The 15,005-nt window shown below is 43.9% G+C and overlaps 1 protein-coding gene across 1 annotated transcript in view; it reads left to right on the top strand.

Annotated features, from left to right (window-relative positions):
- Positions 1-15,005, top strand: part of dpp10 (dipeptidyl peptidase like 10) — a gene marked incomplete at its 3' end in the record, with an annotated part of 1,190,700 nt that overhangs the window by 432,314 nt on the left and 743,381 nt on the right. The gene's annotated exons all lie outside the window — the stretch shown is intronic.

Raw genomic sequence — 15,005 nt, 5'->3', positions numbered from 1 at the left:
TAAAACACAATTCACACGATTCGAATATCAATTTTTACAATCGAATGTATGTTTTTTTTAACAATTCGATTATTCATTTGAATATAGAATATTTGTTGACAGCCCTACTACACAGCAGCAGCCTGCACAAGGCCCACTGGTGCCTCACTCTATGGGCTATCATTGATCCCTTGGCAGTTCCAGATTAATATTTGATGAGGGAAGGTATAGCCCAGCGGCCTCGCTGTCTCTGGTAACATTGATCTTCCGTGATATCATCTACTCTCTCCCTTCTCAGTTCTCTCAAAGTCACATCAAAGTGGTCTCTTTTGTTAGCGCTGGTTTGTGCTGTACAAAAAAACCATTTGAGTTATTTTCAAGATATCGAGCCATAATTTGTTCATGAATTACGTAATCCTCCATTTCACTCCAAACTGGTAGCATTCATTAGTGTTACAGTAGGCTAATGCTGTTTGTGTCTTATATATTTCCATAACATTATAAAACTTCCTCGAAGGCAGACTGTTTTTTTTATAATCCTATTCCATATGGGTATGGCCAATGTCAAATGAGGGACGGGAATAAAGTGGCCGGTAGTTACAAACCGAGACTCACATACTCAAATACCTTGTCGTTGGTGGAGAGGTCTACAGGGTGTCGGCGACTGCTCAGGGTGACCTGAACTGAGAGGAGGTGACCAAAGAGCCATACATACATAACAACTAGAGATAAAACACGAGTCAGCCGCCACAGTGTTCCTACACACTGGGGGTTTGGGGATGGCTTTACACAACCAACCTCTGATGTCAAAGAGCACCTGAGGCCCTCTCTCAAAGTCCCTTTCTTGTTCAGCCAAACTCTTGCCATCTTACATTGATCCATGTGAGCTACGAGAGCAGAAACGGGGTGACTTTGAGGGCTTGCAGAGCTCTTTGAGTGACTAGAACAGGGCTTTCATCAGCCTGGGAGGGAGGGAGGGAGGGAGGGAGGGAGGGAGGGAGGGAGGGAGGGAGGGAGGGAGGGAGGGAGGGAGGGAGGGAGGGAGGGAGGGAGGGAGGGAGGGAAGGAGTTAGGGAGGGATCCCATCCTGGTGCAAACGACCAGCAGTTATATTGATGTGGAATAATGCTGTGTGTCTCGTTGAGCTATGTGCACCACATGAATAATTTGCCTTTGTTATTTCTCATTACAAGAGGCACGTCGTCAATGTTGTTTGTGTTTGATTGTTTATATCCCAAAGTGCTTTTGCTTTCAAAATGAGAAAAGGTAGGGATTACAGCAAGCAGGGGAATCGCTGTGGTCGCTGTAATGTGTGCTAGCTGCTGTGATATGTAAATCGTCATGGAGATACCCTTTGTACATTCACTCGAGGGATTTTGAATTGTGCTACATCACACCGTCCCCAGCCTGTACAACACCGACAGCGATACGGTATGGATATCATCAGGTTGATAACCAGGCTGTTACTTCTGCCAAGAGAGTGGCTGTTATGGACGCCAAGAGCATCCGCTGACTGTAGCTACTGTTATCAGAGATGACGTTAAAGTGGTGCAGTGTGGAAACCCAACCGGGCCTTCGTGTCTAAGAACATTTACAGTTCTTACAGCTTGAGTTCATCACCTGGATGCCTTCCTACCTGCTCATTAGAATGTACAGCTTGAGGGTTACCACCTGGATGCCTTCCTACCTGCTCATTAGAATGTACAGCTTGAGGGTTACCACCTGGATGCCTTCCTACCTGCTCATTATAATGTACAGCTTGAGTTCATCACCTGGATGCCTTCCTACTAGGGCTGCACGAGTTGGGTAAAATATCGAATTGTGATTTTTCTGACAGATTGTGATTGTGATTAAATTAAGCAGCCCCACAGAGGTTTATTGTAAAATGCGGCTTGCATCTGGCCTACGCGGTGGGTCTGCTCGGGACACGGAGCCTGGACATTTTTATTTTTACCTGGGAATCGATACCGGTACCCAATGGTACCTTTTTCAGTACTTTACTCTCTCTCTCTTAAGTCTGAACTTCAACATTGTTATCACAACACACAACCTAAAACCCCTCCCTACCTTCCTCTCCCAAACCGTTCCTACAACCATTTTTGTTTTATGTTGCATGATCATGTATACATGTATTATGTCTTTTATTTCTTTATGTTTAAATATCAACATTATCTGGCCATCCTCAGTAAATACTATCAAACCCCTCTGACGTCATCTGGTCTTTTCAGAGACCAAATATGGGACGCACGGGCGTGCACACACACACACACACACACACACACACACACACACACACACACACACACACACACACACACACACACACACACACACACACACACACACACACACACACACACACACACACACACACACACACACACACACACACACACACACACACACACACACACACACAGGGAGAATGGCTTATAGCACACTTAATGATTTTAGTTATTAATGTTTATCATCATCAACTATCCAGTTATCTTTTATAGTGTAACGTTTTGCTACTTAAACGCTAGAGAGTAGAGAGAGCGAGATGGGCTCAGCCCCCCCCTTTCCTCACTATTGGAACTCCGCTGTTTTCTGTGTCTGTGAGCAGGGTTAGCGAGCTTAGCTTAGTTAGCATAATCAGCTAAGCTAACGTTTGTTTGCAACGTGGGCATACAGGAATGGCGAGGATGCAAAGCTTGACGAATTGGACTTGCGATAAGCTGGGACTTATTTGGGGTCGCAAAATGCACTCTGGAGCCCTCCTGTAACGTATTCACACACACATGCTGTTGTTGTTGGGTGTATACGCAGCTACCTTGGGATACTTCTGATTGGTGAGCAATGGCTGGTACATGTAGAGCACAGCACTTCTGATTGGTGAACATGACTCTCTGTTACTGGCACGCAAGAAAACCTTGAATCAGACTCGCTGTATAACGTATATCCCAGGCTTTGCGATTTGCTAATCGCATAATTTAAAATCGCGATTTCGATTTAAAATCGATTAATTGTTCAGTCCTACTTGCTACCTCCTCATTAGAATGTACAGCTTGAGGGTTACCAACTGGATGACTTCCTACCTCCTCATTAGAATGTACAGCTTTTGCTTAAGCTGTGACCGGCCTGCTTTTGTATGATGAAGCGTATACAGATAATTTACAAGATGGATCAGCTGCTGGCATGTTATGGGAGCGCCATGGCAGGGCTCTCTCACCACTTCTTGACATGATCAGCCTGCCTTATTTCAGTGTGGGTCTGACCCCAGTTTGTCAGGCTACATTCAACTTCAGCCATCTCTGCATCAGTGGCACTGGATGTGGGGATCATTGTGGAGTACATCCTCATGATGCCATCATGGCTCTCTCCCTGTAGCGTTTTCAGGTCGCACCCAAGGAACGTGTCATCTCCTTGCTTCTCGCAAAGTGAAGGAGGTAAGTGAGGAAGTGAAGGGGGTAAGTGAGGAAGTGAAGGGGGCAAGTGACGCCCCTTCAGAGCAGCTATAGTTTGTACTCACTACAGGGACAATATACCCTTCTAAGTGGCCCTTATAGAGTGGAGCAGTTGTTGTGAAAGCAGACTATTAATCAATAAGATGGCTCAATGATGAGAGACACTATTAATTAACAGACAGAGGCACCACCATCCATTTGAACCTTTACATTAAAATTGTCACAAGATGGACGGTTAACAATTGGTAATCAATCGGTCTACCAATCTGAACACTGAGAAGGCTTCTTCAAACCCATACATGACCAGCCAGTGTCTTTAATTACAAGGCACACTTTATTTACTAAATGAACAAGCAATACATGTTATGAATCCATTGTGTGTGTCTGACGGTAAAGTACAGTGAAAATAGCCCTGGCAATCAAGTAGTGACTGTATAGCCTACTAGATTACCAACATATTATCAACATATTACCATTAGGCTCCTTTTGAGACTGGGTTTAAAAACCAATAGGGATGACGGAATAGGCTACAAATGTACAAACTACACAGGACACAACATTTGAGTTTAGCAGAGAATTGGTATTTGAACACTATACACTGACCAAACCTATTTTAGCCTAATAGATTAGAATTTGCACCGATTAGGGCCGGTCGGATGGCGTAGCGGAGATTGCGCTCGTCACCAATGCAAGAGGCTGCGGTCTCGACTCCCGGAGTCAGCATTGCCCTGCGGCTTGGGCCGATCGTCATACTAACTCGTTTGTCTGAGTTAGCGGGAGGGAAGTTGTGGGTGGTAATCTGGCGTTGTGGACAGCAACGCCTACAGGTCAGGTCTGGGCGCCTGCTCAGCGAAAGGCAGGAAATGGTGAAGGCAGCGTGACCTCCCATGCGTTACGCTTCACCAATGAGAGTCCTTGCTGCCCGGTGAAAAAAGAGCCGCTGGCTGTCTCCACATGTGTCGGAGGAAGCATGTGGTGGACTTCAGGGTTCCCTTGTACCGACCAGTAGGGGGAACATGTGCACAACAACCAGGTAGGGGAGGGGGGGAATTGGCATAACAACTACATTGGGATGGGGAGAAAAATAGAAAAATCAGGCGGAGAAAAAGAGGATAAAAATAAATAAAAAGAAGAATTTGCACCAATTGCCCAAATATGCCACAATAATGATCAAGACTCCCCCTGAACAGAGAAGATAGGAGTGGCCAGGGAAGGATGGTGATTGAGCGTGAGGTCTCTGGTCTTTAGTTGGTCCCTCCAACTGAACATGTGTTCAGTCCGTGTGGAACCGTTCAATGACTTTGTCTCTCAGGATCTCAACTAAGGCCCAATCACAATACCTCCACTTGGTCCTACCCCTCCGGTTTTGTGGCCGCATAGGGTACGGTCGTCCGATTCTTTTGTGGATCTAGGGGTAGTGGTCATGTAGCCCTCCAACTGGCCCCGCAAACGTGTGTTTTCAGATGCTGACTGGAAACGGAGGGGTAGAAGGGAGAACGTAAAGTTTCTGTAGTGATATTTTGTATCGGCCTATTTGGTTTTTGCAGAACTTGGCATAACACCTTTCCCTTTAACACACTCTGTGCCATAAATGTAAAAAGTAGTTTTTGGATCGTTTGATCTTTTTACTTTGATCCCCGCTCTACACAGTTGCCCAGAGCGATCTGCATAATTTAGGCACGTCCCGACACATTGGAACTGCATTCTGATGACTATCACCAGGTGGCAGTATCGTCCCGTGTCTGAACTGCATGGGGCTCTGGGCTGATAGTCAGCTTCACTTTCAGTTTCTCCTCGCGAGTGGCCCCTCCTTCTCCTGGGACAGAGATTCACAGTCCTCGCCTCGGGATTCCGTTGCATAAGCATATTTGACCATCGGAACGTGTATATACACCAGGCCACGTGAGCGGATCGGCGCGGCCGAGAAATCGCTCTTCGCTCTTTAAAGCTTGGTCCGCTCCGCTAATCGCTCATGTTGACCCCGCCCCCAAGTCGCTCTCTGCTCACTCCCCACTCACCTTGAATCGAGCGCTCCCCGATCCCCGCGCCAGATCGCTCGGCAGATTATAATTTTTTTTTGGAGCATGGTGTAAATTAGCTCAAACTACAACAGTCTACACCCCCTGGGCCCCTTAACAATTGTTTGTATTGAGCCGCATTGTAATTGTACCCATTCTGCAATGTTAAATAACGTTGTTTATCCATTCACTAGCTCTATTAAGCAATGATAGGCTAGCCGAGCCACAATGCTATGGTCGCTGCCATTAACGTTAGCATGTAAGCTAACGACAACAACAATGGCGTCGATACTTTTTCTAAAAGGAGTGAGTGCAGGAGGAGGAGTGAAGCCTGAACAGGATATCACAGGTTCACCCTTCTCATTGGTTGAAAATGGCCTTCATGTTTGTACATCGCCATCTGTTGCTTTGGCATTGTACTGCATGTATATATTACATCAACAGTGTTAAACCACTGTGAGCGGCCTGGAGTGGATTGGAGCGGAGGAGAACTCTCGCTCCGGACGTCGCGCCGACTCATTTTAAAACCCACTCCTCGCTCACGTCAAAACCGCCCGCTCCGCGCCCCGCGCCGCTCACGCGCCGCGCCGCTCACATGGCCTGATATACACTGGTAATCGCGATGGCGATGCGATCACTTGGAATTATTGTTTTGGAATACCTTCTAGCTAAGGTAAGGTCTTTGTCTATTTTACCTAATCTGAAACGTGTTTTTCTAGCAATCACAGTTATGTGTTTCAACGGACGAAAAACATGCTCGGCAAACACAATCATAGTTTTGAGTTAAAATGACCCCCCCCCCCCCCCCCCCCCTTGATGATTTTGTGATGATACATATATACAAGTCATATACCTTTGATATGGGAGTATTCAGGGTTTCAGGGGATCAGCCAGAACGGTTTGGGCTTATTGCACATAACGTGTTTTATCTCGCAATCTATGAAAAAAGGCTGTATTACCTTGGAAATGCGCAATGTTTAGCGTGTAATAAACTACAAACAGCGATTGGAAACAAACTATTAGTCCCATGCTGGACTACAAGTAATGTTTGTCAAAATGAGCCACACCGTGTCTCATACAGGTATAATACAGAACACACACACAGCTTCGCAAACATAGTGCAACGGCCACGGAAACTTTGCCGAACCACTGCTGCCTGGGCGCAGTGATTTCTTCACCTCAAAAGCCCTGTTGTTTTTTTTAGCTCTCAACTTCAGCAAGGCCAGAGCGAGCGTGTAACAGCATCGAGGCATTTGCTAGGCAACGCCAGACTGGGTAGCCTCTGGCTTAGGTTGGTAATCAAATGAAGGTCCAAGCAAGGTTGAAGAAGTCTGTTCTTTGGCTTGTTGCCCAATTCCAAGCTCCAGTGCGGCCCAGGAGAATGATGTAGAATAGATGAGCAGTGGGTAGAATCCTGTCTCTCTAGGCCCACTCATACAGCAGTTGGATGAAGTATCAAAGTTCTTGGTAAACAAACACAGTTCAACGCTGTCACAAGACTAAGTAGTGATTTTCAACGAGAGAGAGAGAGCGAGGTAGATTTTCATTAGCGGCCGACAAATTCCCAATAATCCACTCAAAAGGGTGTGAATGCCTGTTTTAAGTTGTTGGAGAGATGTGCTGAGAGCTGGATACCAGACACCACTTCATCAATTAGGCATGAAAACCTTATTTTGTCTATCAAATAATGTTCTATACTGGCTTCAGTGTCTCGCTTCGTCTATTGGACTGCTCCTGGTGCCTATAGGTGCTCTCTGAAAGAATCTCCCTCGATGCACTTCACTGACCAGGACCACACCCCTCTGCTTTGCTCACTAGCATCGAGACACTGTATAAGATCAATGCAGAGGCAACCTCCGCTCATTAGCGCCACCCGCTGGCAGAACCACCATCGCCGGAAACGACCAGGATCTTCGTTCCCTCACCACCAGAGATGGCTCCTGAATTTTTTTTTTTCTTATAAGATACAGTCATCAAGATACAGTGGAATACAATACACATTGAATGGTACATTTTGTATTTTCGCCCCCATCCCCCCCTCCCATTCTCCCTCCCCTGTCCTACCCAATCCTACAAATACACAACAGAGAACAGAGAACATACAAACACATATCTCTCTCACTCATCCTTCCTTCTCATTGTCCTATAGTGTCTTTAGCTTGGCTATGTGTAACGGATGTGACAACGTCACCTCAAACTTCGATGCCCCGAGGGAGTTTCAAACACGGGTCTCCCACACCGCGTGCAACAGCACAGACCGCTATACCAAGAGGTGAATTTACTGCTTTGTAACGTGTCTTTTGAGGATGAGAGTGAGTTTAACCCATAGCACCGCTATTCACCCCAGCCCTTCGTGACTGCGCTTCACTATACCATCGCACCGCTACTCACCCCAGCCCTTCGTGACTGCGCTTCACTATACCATCCGTTACATATGTAACCAATAAAAGGGCCCCAAACTATTTCAAACTTTTCACTAGACCCCCTTAGGTTGTATTTCATTTTCTCCAGATTTAAAAAGAACATGAGATATTTGAGCCATAGGGATGCTTTGGGGGCTGATGGTGATTTCCACTCTAGCAAGATCCTTCTGCGTGCTAATAATGATGCAAAGGCTATCTATTTTTCTTCTCCTAACCCTTTGATGACCCAGGTCTGGTAAAACTCCAAAGATGGCTATATCTGCACTGGGAGTTAGCTCCATGTCGAAGGCCTCGGCCAGGTGTTGGAAAATAGCTGTCCAAAAGCTGTGTAGGCGGGGACAAGACCAAAACATGTGCGTCCTATTTGCTGGGGACATGTGACATATATTACAAGAGTCTGTAATATTGGGATATATTTTGGAGAGTTTAGAGTTTGTAAAATAGATGTGATGGACCACCTTAAATTGCATCAGATTGAGCCTGGAACAGGATGTACTGTCATTTCCTCTGGCCAATACTCCATCCCAAACATCCTCATCTATAACATCGCCCAATTCCTTTTCCCAATCCACTTTGATTTGATCAAGACTGGTTTCTGTGTTACGGGAGATCAGGGTGTAAATCCTTGATACAAGACATTTTGTGGGGATGTCCAAAATGGTGTCAATTACTGATATTAGGGAAGGAGGCATTATGTTGTTTAACCCAGTTCCGGACTTGAAAGTATCGGAATAAATGAGATCTCGGGAGGCAACATTTTTCACACAGATCAGAAAACCTTATTGATGTAGAGGTTTGATTGATTGATTGATTGATTGATTGATTGATTGATTGATTGATTGATTGATTGATTGATTGATTGATTGATTGATTGATTGGTTGATTGAAAACTGTATTAACAGATGGCAGAATGGGTACAATACAGTATGGCTCAATACAAACAATTGTTAAGGGGATGCAGACCAGATAAATACTTTTGATTGTTTACATCAGGGTCCCCCATTTTCAATTCATCAAGACATTTATGACATACATGATATACAAATATACAGTACTGAAAGAGATCATAAAAAAAGATATATATCCCTAGGTATATTAGCTCCCTCAATCTAACTAGGCCTGACCTTTGCCAGGTCGAGAAGGCTGCGTGCATCAGTGTGGGGAGAGATAAAGAGGTGGTTGTTGCAAATGGGGCTGTGGCTGGAGAACCCAAGGAGTCCAGAGGCGCGCCTGAATTGAAGCCATATCTTCAAAGTGGACACAACAATTGGATTACTTGAAAATTTGGTCGGCCGGATTGGCAATTCAGATGAGAGCAGAGCCAATAGTGAGGCAGACTGACAGGATCCTGCTTCAGATTCACACCAACTCAGTGTCGGTTCTTGGGTCCATAAAATCATCTTGTGGATATTGGCTGCCCAATAGCAGTTTCTTATATCAGGGAGTGCCAATCCCCCACCCTCTACAGTACATGTCAAAATACTTCCCAAAGGTCACTGAATACCACGATCACAACACCAGAGGGAGCTCCACAAATCATGTTAAACCCAGATTCGGCTCAAACAAAGGACTAAACACGTTTCGCAATTATGCCACATCAATGTGGAACGCCCTACCCAAAGCTGTAAAGGAATGTGAATCACTACCCACTTTCAAAACCACTCTCAGAGAACACCTACGGGAGACTGCAATTCGAAACTGGCCCTACAAATGTCCTAACCCAGTTGTACAGTAAATGACCAAGTATGGCTTTGTCAGTCTTCCAATGTACAGTGTACAGTGTCCCCCACCCACCCCCTACCCAACCCCCCCCCCCCCCCCCCCACCTCCAATGCTTGCGTCACAAACAGTACTGTATTTGCAAATCTGGTATGTCATAAATGTATAGATGTAGCAGTACTGTCTATCTGTATGTCGTGTGTGTCATATATGTTATGATGGATTGAAAATGGGGGACCCTGATGTAAACAAGACGAAAGTCTTTCTCTGGTCTGCATCCCCTTAACAATTGTGTGTATAGAGCTGTACTGTACTGTGCCCATTCTGCAATCTGTTAATAAACTTTTCAATCAATCAATCAATCAAACCAACTCAGTGTCGGTTCTTGGATCCATAAAATCATCTTGTGAATATTGGCTGCCCAATAATAGTTTCTCATATCAGGGAGTGCCAATCACCCAACATCTCTAGGCCTCTGTAAAAACTCTCTTGATTCTGGGGGGCTTGCCTCCCCATATACAATGGGAAATCAATGTATTTACTCTAGTAAAAAAGGATTTGGGTAAGAGAAGAATCTCTGGAAGACATTGAAAAAGATATACAAAAAAACATGGAAGCACATTCATTTGTATTCAGTTTACCCTCCCCACAATAGTTATATGTAAGCTATTCCATCTCACCAGGTCTAATTTAAGCTTGGCTATTAAGGGTGAGAAGTTATTTTCGATAAGGTCGGAAAATGTACGACATATGTTCACTCCCAAATACTTAAAACTGAATTTCAACAGCCCTTGTCAGGGGAGTAGAGTAGGAGCTCTCTCCACCCGGGGTCCCCTATCAGTCAACGCCCCGAGGCCTCAGGATGAGGAGGCTTCACTGCCTCTCCTCCCACCTGCTGGCTGGTGCAACCACAGAGAAACACATCTCAGTGCTCAGTGCTCAGAGAAGAGATCCTTCTAATCTAGAGCATCACTATGAACAGCAGGACGCCTCAGTGCAGAGGAGATTGTAGCGTCAACATTTGATAGCAAACAGGTCACCTGGGTGTTGTGCAACATTCCGTTTCACTAGGATAACTGTAGAAGTCAATACGACTGGGGGGGGGGGGGGGGGGGGGTTGGATTGGTCTACAACAGCCTTCTCTTTTACTAAACAATATGATGCTAGTAATTGCACAGGTCATTTATCCAAGATGGCTGCAAACACCTAAGCATGGCACAGGCACATGCAGAGAGGACTTGACAGATTCAAAAAGGAAAGCTTGTAAGATATTGGCTGATAAGTTAAGGCATTTCATTTATGTTCCGTTATTGATGGAGTTGAGTGCCCTCTTGTTGGTTGCTTTGGCAAGCTTATGCGTAACTCTGCCCCACTTCCTGTCTTGGAATTTGAGTAAAAGAAGAAATTAACGCTTTTATTCCCTCGACTAGATCTCAAGTCTCCCATGTTATAATTTTACAATAGATATATATGTTTTTAACATCCGATTTTGCTTAATTGCTTAAAGTTGCTATAGAAAACATTTAGCCACTAGATGTTGCACTCCATGTGGGGAAATGGGACCCGCCAAAAAAAGAAATATGATAAATTCATTAATCAATAATTGTTTTGGAGGAAAAAGCAATAATTTTATTCTGCACCTTTCTAAAAGCTCTGTGGGTGTGTTTTTTTAATGATCACTCTACATAGAAATGTTATCTATATCACCGTTAAACACAATGGCACTATTAATGGTCAATACACTATTGTATACAGTATAATGCACTATACACTTTCATACTACTAGTATGACATATCTGGCAAACTGTGTTTGATACCTCAGGGGATTAAAGTCTGCCATTTAAATTCAGGGCATGATGGTTTTTCATGAAGCGGCTCTTACCCTCACATTCAGCCAACAGTCTGATGAAAGACCCGCCGCGGGTGTGTGAGCACACCCGCGGCCAAACCAAAATACGGGGCAGCATTTTAAAATATGCTGTCATATGCTGTCAACTTATTTATTGATACTGTATGCAAATACTGGCTAAGTGTTGTTTTTCTTTGCGAAACGTGATGCCTTTGAAGGCATTATGCACTTAGCAATATGCAAAATATGCAATGATGAACACCTGACCTGCTCAGGTTACCAATAATGTTCTCCATCCACTAAAGGGAACGTTTAAAAAAATAACTAAACAACATGATTTCCTCTTCCCATGAGTGATATCTATTCATCCAGATAGTTTTGGTGTGATTTACTGAGGTTCAGCCGTAGAGATTTCTGCCATCATAGACATTTTTCATCATACAGCACAAGTACAGTACAACGAAAATAAGTTGGCATCTAACAGTAAAGTCCATTAACAATATACAATGTACTAGTGATTGTATGTGATATATAACAAGCTACTGGTAATATATGCAAAACTCATAATTATGCTATACAGTGATACATATATAAATAATAATAATAATAATAATAATAATAATAATAATAATAATAATAATAATAATAATAATAATAATAATAATAATAATAATAATAATAATAATAATAATAATAATAATAATAATAATAATAATAATAATAATAATAATAATAATAATAATAATAATAATAATAATAATAATAATAATAATAATAATAATAATAATAATAATAGTAAACTTTATTTGTATAGCACCTTTCATACAGAAACTGCAGCTCAAAGTGCTTCACAACAGAAAAAAGACAGGCATAAAATGAGCACATAAAGTGCAGACATAAAATCACAGTTTTTTACATTAGGATCTAACATCAACAACAGGCCACCTTGTTTATGGTTTGATTCATTTTTAAATAGACAATAATAAAAAGAGTAACATAAAATAGACAGAGTAAAATAGTGCAATAGTGCAGTGCAATAAAATTGTACATACAAAAAATATATATATTTTACAGTGCAATAAAATAGTTCTGGATTACTGTTCACCAGTTCAAAGTCGTCTTTACCTTCTCTGTTTGGTATCCACAGTTTAAAACCTGACAGTCTTCCCTCCTGTTTTATACCCACTTTGACCCTTTGAACCTCCCACCCAGGGCAAACCTCCCTCTCAGGGTGCAGTTCCCTCTCTCAGGGTGCAGTTCCCTCTCTCAGGGTGCAGTTCCCTCTCTCAGGGTGCAGTTCAGTTCCCTCTCTCAGGGTGCAGTTCCCTCTCTCAGGGTGCAGTTCCCTCTCTCATGGTGCAGTTCCCTCTCTCATGGTGCAGTTCCCTCTCTCAGGGTGCAGTTCCCTCTCTCATGGTGCAGTTCCCTCTCTCATGGTGCAGTTCCCTCTCTCAGGGTGCAGTTCCCTCTCTCATGGTGCAGTTCCCTCTCTCAGGGTGCAGTTCCCTCTCTCATGGTGCAGTTCCCTCTCTCAGGGTGCAGTTCCCTCTCTCATGGTGCAGTTCCCTCTCTCAGGGTGCAGTTCCCTCTCTCAGGGTGCAGTTCCCTCTCTCAGGGTGCAGTTCCCTCTCTCGGGGTGCAGTTCCCTCTCTCGGGGTGCAGTTCCCTCTCTCAGGGTGCAGTTCCCTCTCTCAGGGTGCAGTTCCCTCTCTCAGGGTGCAGTTCCCTCTCTCGGGGTGCAGTTCCCTCTCTCGGGGTGCAGTTCCCTCTCTCAGGGTGCAGTTCCCTCTCTCAGGGTGCAGTTCCCTCTCTCAGGGTGCAGTTCCCTCTCTCATGGTGCAGTTCCCTCTCTCAGGGTGCAGTTCCCTCTCTCATGGTGCAGTTCCCTCTCTCATGGTGCAGTTCCCTCTCTCAGGGTGCAGTTCCCTCTCTCATGGTGCAGTTCCCTCTCTCATGGTGCAGTTCCCTCTCTCATGGTGCAGTTCCCTCTCTCAGGGTGCAGTTCCCTCTCTCAGGGTGCAGTTCTAGGCCTGGGTCCTACACAGTTTTAAAGCCTGACAGTCTCTTGTTTGATACCCACACAGTTTAATACCTGACAGTTTTTAACCTGTAATAAAAAGCAATAGACAGAGTAAAATAATACAGTGCAATAAAATAATAGTAGAATAGAATAGATAGTAAAATTATGCAATAGAATGCATGGACAGAGTAAAATAGTGCTACAGTACAATCAACAGTGGGGTGTATTAGAAGGCTATGGTGAAGAGGTACGTTTTTAGCTTATTTTTTAAATATTAAGAGTTCTAGCTTCCCTAATGTCCATAGGTAGTGTGTTCCATAACTTTGGTGCATAGTTTGCAAAGGCTGCATCCCTGATTTTCCTTAGACTGTGGATTGGAACCTTCAATAGACCAGTAGTAGATGATCGCAATGTTCTAGGAGGCACATAGTTGACTAGAGAATTTGCAATGTACCTTGGTCTTGTTCCATTTAGTGCTTTGTATATAAGGAGGAGGACCTTGAAATAGATTCTAAATGTTACCGGAAGCCAGTGTAGGTTAGCTAATACAGGACTGATGTGGTCTCTCCTCTTGGTTCTAGTTAGTAGCCTAGCCTAGGAGTCATTCTGTTTTTTTTTTGGGAGGCCAGTGAGGAGTGCATTACAGTAGTAAATCGGCTTGAGATAAAGGCATGGATCAGTTTTTCAGCAACTTTTTGATTTATAAACAGCCGTACCTTAGCTATGATTCTAAGGTGGAAAAATGATGTTTTTGTCACCTTGTTGATGTGTGATTTAAAGCTTAGGTCTGCGGTCTGAAATAGGTAGAGAAGGTGAAACAGGTATAAATAGACTATGGTAGTAGCCATACTGACCAGTGATATAACTATTAAGAGTAGGTATGGGATATATAAAGATTAGGGCTGGGACCTTATCGCGTTCATTTAGATTAATTAACTACAGTAATTCCAAATTATGCATTTTATCGCACATCGCAGCACTTTGCTCTCGTCTGTCGGCTCCGGGCTGCGTTATCGCCGATCAACCAATACATTGTTGCAAAGTTGAACCTCCTTTCGATCGTCACCCCACTCAACCTACCGTATGGCGTGATTCCATTCGCTAGTTACATGACGAAAACATCCGGCGAGTCATTTGACAAGTCTTATTCTGCTCTTATTCTGCTCTTTTCTGGATATTCTCTTTTCCGGCTACTCTCTTTTTATTACTATTCTTTTCGTCATCTTCCACTGCCTTCCTTTAACTCGGAAGCATATCTGGGAACTGCTCACGGACCACCCCCCATCAATTATTGATTTTGATCTTTCATTAAATACAAGACATATTTTTTTACTCTCATGCTGTGTCTCTTATTATTCTGTTTTGACCCTGAGTAAGGGACCAGCTGAGGTTTATCCAAAGAAATCACCCACAGTTTCTCACAATAATCCACAGACCTTGCTGTGAACGGTTTCATTGAGAACTATGTCTATGTGTGTGAGTAGGAGTGTGTACACGAGCGTGTGTCTATGTGTGTGAGTAGGAGTGTGTACACGAGCGTGTGTCTATGTG

This window comes from Notolepis coatsorum (genome assembly GCF_963971535.1).
Source record: "Notolepis coatsorum genome assembly, chromosome: 5".
Taxonomy (NCBI): domain Eukaryota; kingdom Metazoa; phylum Chordata; class Actinopteri; order Aulopiformes; family Paralepididae; genus Notolepis; species Notolepis coatsorum.
The sequence above is the reverse complement of the archived record's forward strand: the minus strand, read 5'-3'. Positions and strand labels throughout refer to the sequence as shown.